This window comes from Felis catus, chromosome B1 (assembly GCF_018350175.1).
Source record: "Felis catus isolate Fca126 chromosome B1, F.catus_Fca126_mat1.0, whole genome shotgun sequence".
In the NCBI taxonomy this organism is placed as follows: Eukaryota; Metazoa; Chordata; class Mammalia; order Carnivora; family Felidae; genus Felis; species Felis catus.
Genome location: NC_058371.1, coordinates 92989085 through 92998630, shown reverse-complemented (window position 1 = coordinate 92998630; position 9546 = coordinate 92989085). Strand labels below are relative to the sequence as shown.

Here is a 9546-nt window from a genome sequence, read left to right as displayed (position 1 = left end):
GGGAAGGCATCTAGTTTCTCACCATTAAGTATGATATAGGGTTTTTGTACATGTTATTTATCAAAATTTTTTGATAAAAATTAAAAAAAAAAACTATATTTTAACCATCATTTTATTTCCATGCAGGCCAAGGGGCAATTTAGAAAAAGTTTTATTGGAAGCGTGTAACCGAGGAAGTGTAAAAGGGCTGTCTATGCCTTTGTTTTCAGGTTAGCCTGTCAGCCATCTGGATGGAAACATAATCACCATGCTTTCCACAAGTGTAGTAAAATGCTTCACAATTGGTTGCTGAGTTGTAGGTTGTCATAAAATCTGCTTAGCATTTCCAAAGCTGCAGAGTCTTAGAGAATGAGAGCCTTTTCTTTCTGCCTTGGGATTTGTTGGAGTCACTGACCTGCCGGCCCCACTGAAAGCAAACCACAGTGCAGCAGCCTCTGCCACCATTTCCTCCTCTGGTCTCCACAAATTTGATGAGTTTTCCTCCTCTTCATCATGGCGCTGGACCCCATCATAGAAGCCATCATTTCCGTGAAAATCTCTAGCCTTTCCGAGAAGACTATGGATGGGAATGTGCTTTTTGGTCCATCTTGCTTTGGGGCCATCCTTTATGGAATAGGTGAGACAAGTCCTCTGGAATGCTTCCCCCCCACCATCCTGACTCTTTGGGTTGCTTGAAACAATTTGGGCACTTCATCAGGACCCAGATTTCAAAAAAGCTCCACTGGCTGAAGAGGACACACAAGGACAGGTCTTGGCACTCTATGTTTCTTGTTCATGAGTGAAAAGGACAGTCCTGCTTTGAGAAACACCATGGAAGACTTGGTGAATCTGAATGCCATTTCCTCACACTTGAGGTGTGGAAGTTCCCTTCTACTTTTAGTTTGCTGAGAGGTTTTTTTGTTGTCTTTGTTCTTTTTCCATTTTTTTTCCATCATCATGAAAGGGGATGTTAGATTTTGTCTTTTTTTTTTCTGATTTTATTCATTTGAGGGTGTGATTTTTTTTTTAGCCTGATGATCTGATTGATTATACTAATTTTTCTGAACATTGAAACAGTTTTACATACTTGGAATAAACCCACTTAGTGATGATGTATACTTTTATCTTTTCTTAAATATCTTATTCAAGTTTACTTTCAAAAAAAACCAAATTACCTAGTAATATTCTGTTTAAGACACTGAGTCCAGTAACTGTGGCTTGAAGCACACATACAATGAATTATCTGTTATCTATCTATCTATCTATCTATCTATCTATCTATCCAGCATCTAACATATCTACCTCTGTCTCTTTTTATTCCAGCACAAGAAATCATCAACAGGCTCTTATTATTATCTCTCAAAACCTGTTTTCTGTCCTTAATTGTTGCAAAAACAATGGAATTGATGGAAGCACTGACTGTGTGGAGAATCAGTCTTGTTTTCATTTATATTTTGACAAATTATTAACCTCTTAAACTCACAGATTAGCCACCTGAACAACAGAGATGATAGTAATTTATTCATTGTACTATTGGGTCAGTTTTATCAATATTGTTTTAAAATTCTCTTTGTTCCCAAAGTTTTCAGGAAACTAACCTATTATAGAATGTCATTTCTACTGAAAATATTTTCTGTTTTTCTAGATTAGCAAATATATTCATGGCACAGGGTGCACCTTTGGATAGAATATATTTACTCTATGTAATCACAAAGGAGTATTTAGATCAATGCAAAAATATTTAAATCATCAGAATGCTCTGAAAAGAATACTTACTCGTATTATGCAAATATTTAATTGTGTTTTATTCTTGGACATATTAAATCGATGAACTCTTAAAACTAAACAAGAATATTTTCTGACCTTGAGAACTTCTGCTTTAAAAACTTAAACAGAGAAAAACCACCCAAGACAGACTTGGAAAATATCAGCGTACACGTATCGTAAGGTTTTATTTTGTTTTGTTTTTGTCACCAAATGGCTTTAATGGTGAAATGGCCATCTGAATTTTTTTTCAATATATTAAATTTATTGTCAAATTGGTTTCCATACAACACACAGTGCTCATCCCAAAAGGTGCCCTCCTCAATACCCATCCCCCACCCTCCCCCCCCTCACCCCCCCCCCCCCATCAACCTTCAGTTTGTTCTCAGTTTTTAAGAGTCTCTTTTGCTTTGGCTCTCTCCCACTCTAACCTCTTTTTTTTTTTTTCCTTCCCCTCCCCCATGGGTTTCTGTTAACTTTCTCAGGATCCACATAAGAGTGAAACCATATGGAATCTGTCTTTCTCTGTATGGCTTATTTCACTTAGCATCACACTCTCCGGTTCCATCCACGTTGCTACAAAGGGCCATATTTCATTCTTTTTCATTGAATGGCCATCTGAATTTTTGAAGGTAGGTACTTTTCTGTGCAAACTTTTTCATCTGGGAGTCCTTATGCATAACATTATCTTCTTAGTAATTTATATTATATTTTTACCCTTCAAGTTTTGCTTAGTATGTTCTGCTAAATGTTGACCATCAAGTGACCAATAGTCATGTTATCTTCTTCTATATTTAACAGGCAGTAATATTTCTCAAGTTTACATAATGTTGTGTGTGTAACATAATATTTTTGTGATAGTTTTCTAATATATTAATCATAATATTAAGGAAGATAATTTTTATTTATAGTTTGCTAAAAACTTGTGCAAGAATTTTTCATGATTTGTATACTATTGAGCATCTCTTTAAGAAGAATTTCCATAAATAACAGCTGATTAACATGACTCATAACATTTATTGGAATGATTGAATTTGAATATATCTCAGGCAAATAAGAATAGTCTTTTTTAAGATTTTTAAAAATGTTTATTTATTTTTGAGAGACAGAGAGACACAGAGTATGAGCAGAGGAGGGGAAGAGGGAGGGAAACACAGAATCTGAAGCAGGCTCTAGGCTCTGAGCTGTCAGCAAAGAGCCCAGTGCAAGGTTCAAACTTACCTGGGAGATCATGACTTGAGCTGAAGTTGGAGGCTTAACCGACCAAGCCACCCAGGTGCCCTAGAATAGTCTCTTTCTAACAGAATGAGATCCAGGAAGAATTTTCAAATACAGCATGTGCTCCCATTAGTAATTCTAAAACTTATATTAACTCATTTAATAAATTTTAGTGTTACTTTGCTAGTTTTTTACAATATGTCATTTTTAAATTAAAAATCTCACATGAATTACTTTATAAAAACATTAAAACTATAATCAAAACACAACCTACAGTACTAGAGAAAATATTTATAAATCATACATATCTGATAAGGATTTAGTATCCAGAATACATAAAGAGCAATTCAATGCCAAAAAGAGAAGCCAGTTAAAAACAGGCAAAGGATTTGAATAGATAGTTGTCCAAAGTATATATACAACTGACCAATAAGTACCTGAAAAGATGCTCAACATGATTAGTCAATATGGGAATTCAAATTAGTGAGATTCCACTTCATATCTACTAGGATGTCTGCAATATTGACAACTAAGTAGGATGGAAAACAAAAGTATTGACAAGGATGTGAAGAAATAAGAACTCTTGTGCATTGTTGGTGGTAACATAAGATTGTGTAGCCGCTGTGGAAAACAGTCTGATGGTACCTCAAAACGTAAAGCATGACATTACCATATGATGAGCCATTTGACTTTCAGGTATATACACACACACACAAAAATTAATAGGGATTTAAATAGGTACTTATAAAAAAAGGTAGAAACGTGTACTCAACTGATGAATACATAAACAAATGTACACACACACACACACACACTCACACTCACACTGGAATATTATTCAGCCGTAAAAGAAATGAAGTTCTTTTCTGATACACCCTACAATATGGATGGACCTGAAAACACTATGTTAAATTAAATAAACTATACAGAAAAGGACAAATATGGTATGTTTTCACTTATATGAGATATCTAGAATAAACAAATTCATAGAGGCAGGATAGATTAAGGGACTAGAGGCAGGAAAGACGAGTTATTGCTTAATACATACTGAATTTCTACTTAGTGTGATAAAAATGTTCGGAAACAAATAGCAGTGATGGTTGCACAACATCATGAATGCAATAACCAATTCTAAAATTCTGTTATTATTTAAGGTAGATTCTGAAATAATAACGGATACTGGTTGAATGATTGAAAGTCAGTCTTTGACACTAGTCTTAACATGGCAATCGTTCTAAGACCTTCTTTGAGTTACTAAACCATCTGCAGCCCCATGTTTACACATCTGTAAGTTAAGGACATTCTAAAAGATAATCCTTGAGGATTTGCAAGCCCAACTATATTATGATGATATACAATTTTTCTGTTCATCTTAACAAGTTGGTATAAAGGTCATTAAAAACGTGAACTATCATCAGGATAAAAGTTACTATAGAAACCACTTCTATGATTATGTTGATTCCATTGCTTTCAGGCATTATTAGACTGAATAAAAGTATTGAAACTTGGAACGGGTAATATAGAAGAAGACTAGCATTACTGGTATATCAACTTGGAAGTTCGCAGTTTTAGTCACATTAAGAAAAAGGAATTTCTTGTCATGTCTTAAGAATGTGAAATAAATATAGGAAGCTCTGTCTCCTTTCAGTGAATAAATAAAACCAGAACTTTCAGATTTCTTGGATGGCTGATCACTTATAAATTGGTTCAGTGGCCTTTGCAGAAAGGTTGACTTCCTTTCTCAGAGTCTCTGACACTCAGAAAAATTCTATAATTATGACTGTAAGTTTTATTCTTTTTTAGAAGATTAATCAAATAAAAATATATGTCTTGTTTAATATTGTTTTAAATACAAAAGGAATTTTATATGTTGATGGGATTTAAATTAATTCTCAAAAATGTAAAAGAAGCACATATAATGTCAGAGAACAAGCAAGGAATTAAATCTAACCTGAATATTTGGACTGTAATGGTCATGGAAGGATTTCCCTCCTGTATTATTTAAAAAATGATGGGGTTTATAGGACAATGTAAATGTAAATGCATATAGATTATGATCAAGTATTTTCTTAATAATACTATTTCACTATAGATCAATCCCCATTAAATGATCATATTTAATCCCATGAGTTTATGTTTACAATATCTAAATATGTTTAAAATATCACTTTACAATATCTAAAAAATCGCTTTTTTATTATGATCCTTATTACTGTATATATGAATGATTATTCTCCATACTCAGGAATCAACTAAATTTGAAAGGTGAAGCTAAAACTTGATGTCAATTATTATGTAAGTAAACTTAAGTATTTGATATTTCGTGTTCAGGCTTCCTGATCCAGATTTTTGTCTTCATTTTACCTACTACATCTATTTATAATTCTTTTCTGCTCCCTGATGTTGGTCACAGCATGCTGTGAGAATCTTTCTTTGCTCACAGGTTTACTTTACAGAGGTAAGGGTTAATAGCAGCAGGCAAGACTCCCTGCAGTAATCTGGGTCACTTATATTTTACAGTTCAGTGATTCCTTTACCCAAAAGACTCTTAAATTACAACCATGACTACACACACATACACACACACACACACACACACACACACACACACACCATTCATTTTGTGCAAGAGTTAATATGAAGATAATGCAGTGTTTATGAAAAATGAAAATAAAAAGTAATAGGAGGGAGAGAAGGCATATAAAATTCTGGTTACTATTTCTATGCTGTATTTTCTTGGATTTTCTCCTACTTTCAGTAGTGTTTATGCAAAGATATATTGTCCAAGAGAGAATGTAATTCCATGGCAATTTCTCAGCTTTGAAAAAATGTTTTAATCCACCATCCACAGGTGCTATTATCATAGCCATCATGGAATAAGTAACTACTGCAAGCATGTAGATTAGTCCAGAAAGAATATTTAGAAATAATATAACTCTGACCACGCCTGCGATGCCAAAGGTGAACTTAATGGCACATGAAACTTAATCTTATCTCAGTTATTGCTTACTAATACCTAATAATTAAAATCAAACAATTTCTTTTTTTTTTAATTTTATTTATTTATTTTCAGAGAGAGAGCATGAGCAAGGGAAGGGCAGAGAGAGGAGAGAGAGAATCCCAAGCAGGCTCCATGCCGTCAGTGCAGAGCCTGATGTGGGGCTCGAACTCACCAACCATGATATCATGACCCGAGCCGAAATCAGGAGGCAGACACTCCACCAACTGAGCCACCCAGGCGTCCCTAAAATAAAGCAATTTCTTATTTTCATGCTATTCTATGATTTATAAGCATTTATCCTATGTATGTAAATCTTGTGTATGAATAACAAACTATCAAAGATAATTCAAATATAAAAAGGTATTTTGATCCAAGGAACACAATGAAAAATATCACTTTCCACTTTAACAAAACTATTATGTTTAATTTTTATTTCTTATGTTTATGCTTTTTATGATAAACACAGACAAAAGGGTATGTTTTATTTTTTTAACTAAAACATATCTGTAAATATACACATCATAAAAAATTACCAGTTTATATTATTTTGTAAGCTAGGAGTTTACATATTAAATGTGTAGTAAGCATTTTTCCATACTATTAAACAATTTTACATTTGTATAAATTTTAATTATTGATGTACAAAATATAACAAATATTGAATAAAAATCTCAAATTATCACAATTTTATTTTATTCATTTTTTAAACATTTCTTGGAGAGTTTTTTTTAAGAATTAAAAAAATATTATTTAAATATAGCTAACATACAATGCTCTGTTAGTTTCAGATGCACAACATAGAGATTCTACAATTGTATATACCACCCAGTGCCCACCATGATACATTTATTTACCATTAGTCACCATACAACATTATGACAATATTATTAAGTATATCCCCTATGTTATAGTTTTATCTCTGTGACTTACATATTTTATAACTGAAAGTTTGTATGTCTTAATTTCCTTCACTTTTTTGCCCATTTCCCTGGTTCCTCTCTCCTCTGGCAATTACCAGTGTATTCTCTGTATTTATGAATTTGCTGTTTGTTTGTTTGTGCATTGTTTTTAACTCAACTATTAGTGGGATGATATGGTTTTTATCTTTATCTGACTGATTTATTCTACTCAGTATGATACCCTCTAAGTCCATCCATGTTGTCATAAATGGTAAGATTTTATTCTTTTTATGTCTGAATAATTTTCCATTTAATATATATGCCACATTTTCTTTATTCATCCACCTATGGATGGAAACTTAGGTTATTTCCATATCTTGGCTGTTATAAATAATTCTGCAATGAACCTAGGGGTGTGTAGAGTGCAGGCATTTAAACGATTGAACATTATACGACTGACCATCATATAGAATTAACTTAATTTTTATAAACCAGTTTTCTCATTTTTGGATATGTCCATCTTTTCATTTTAATAACCAATGTGATGACAAATAGTCATCAAATTAAACTAATATGTAACAAGTTATAATTTTATGGAATAAATTTCTCCAAGTAAAAATACAAAACTTTACTGTTTCTGATATATATTGTGAAATGGTCTTCTAGAAAACTGGTCTGATATGCACTTTTGCAAGCCATACAATCAATTTCTTGTTTTCCCACATTCTGAAATCATTTTGTGTTATCAATTTATTAATATTTTAGAAGTTGACACTGTTTAAAAGTTAAAATTTGGGGTGCCTGGGTGGCGCAGTCAGTTAAGCGTCCGACTTCAGCCAGGTCACGATCTCGCGGTCTGTGGGTTCGAGCCCCGCGTCGGGCTCTGTGCTGACCGCTCAGAGCCTGGAGCCTGTTTCAGATTCTGTGTCTCCCTCTCTCTGACCGTCCCCCGCTCATGCTCTCTCTCTGTCCCAAAAATAAATAAACGTTGAAAAAAAAACTTAAAAGTTAAAATTTATTTTGTTTCTATTCAGATATTTTATTTATTAGATATTTAGTTTGTATTTGAAAATTGTGTTCTTTTTGCAACTATCTGTATTATTGATGTCTTTTAAGAAATATTTGATATTTGAAAAAATAGTTTTCCAACAATGATGTTAATCATATTATGTTATATTTGTACATCAAATATATGTTTTAGTTTTATAATGATGGTACCAGTTTTAGGTCATTTCTTATAATTATTAAGTCACCAAAGGAACTAGTCTTTTTGTACAGATTAGAATTTGATGAATTCAATAATTAATAACCTTCTCTAAAGGGAAATAAAAACAACTAAGAGATTTTACTAGATAATTTCTTTGAATTATCATTATAAAATCTAATTAGAATACAGTCTCCACAAATTATAAGAGTTAGCAGCAGCACAAGTTTTAGTATGAAATAGTATATCACTAATTGAATGTGAATTGGACCATATATTCCAATTACGATCCTTCATACTATATAGGAAATAGTGGTGTATTATAAAGTATAACATTAAAACTTCATTAAATCAAACTCAAAATCTATTAAAAGATAAATATTCATGCATTTATCTCGGTCTTACCAACAATAACAAGACTTTTATATATCATTAATCTTGGCTTTCTAAAGCAGAGGTTTTAATAAACTTGAATATTTCTTATATATGACTCCTTAACTTTATTTTCATCCAAATGAAAATATATTGTTTTAATTCTAATTACAAAATTAAGAATATATTATTATTGTGCAAAATAATTTTCTGCCATTGCAAAATGCATAAAACGATCAAAATCACTAACACCTAATTAAATAATTACTGTTTTGTATTGATGCACATCTTTATACAATGTATATCTGAACATGGGTATACGTGTAGGCAGTATGTTTGGGTGTCTATATTTACAAAATAAGACAATGTATCGATATTTCATGCTAACCACAGCACTTTGTCAAAGGATATGGACATTTTGTAAAACTAGTCCTCCATAGTCCTGCACGAAAAGTTATACTTCTGAAAGGTGTATGTTATCATAAATTCTATAGAAGAATGTGTTGAACCTGACCATTGTCACTCTTAATATGCTTCATCATCATACAAAATGAAATTTCTAATGGTAACATTATTTTAGATTGCATTTCTATAGACAGCAGTGGAATGAAACAATTTTTTTTCTATTTTTACTTAATTTTGGACAATTTTTGTGAATTTTCTGAACGTATACTGACCTTTTTTTCCTTTGAGTTATCCAATTTCTATATTAAATAATAGGAGTGTTTTTCTCTACTATAGGTATTAATATCAGTTATGGTGCAAATATTTTTCATATTTTGAATATTGTTTGAGTTCATTGTTGTGTTTTACTAGTTTATCTCCTTAAGCTGTAATTTTTTTTAATTTTTTTTAATGTTTCTTTATTTTTGAGAGGGGTGTGGGCTTAGGGGCAGAGAGAGACACACACACAGAATCTGAAGCAGGCTCCAGGCTCTGAGCTGTCAGCACAGTGCATGATGCGGGGCTCAAACTCACGAACTGTGAAATCATGACCCAAGCCCAAGTCGGACATTTAACTGACTGAGCCACCCAGGTGCCCTGAGTTGTAATTTTTTTCTAATGTTTCTATTTTCTCCTATGCAGAAAAATACAGAATTTCTGTATTT

The 9546-nt window shown here is 32.4% G+C and overlaps 1 pseudogene; it reads right to left on the bottom strand.

Annotated features, from left to right (window-relative positions):
• Positions 1 to 303: 303 nt before the first annotated feature.
• On the bottom strand, positions 304 to 839 carry LOC109499362 (annotated as a pseudogene).
• Between the last annotated feature and the right edge of the window lie 8707 nt (positions 840 to 9546).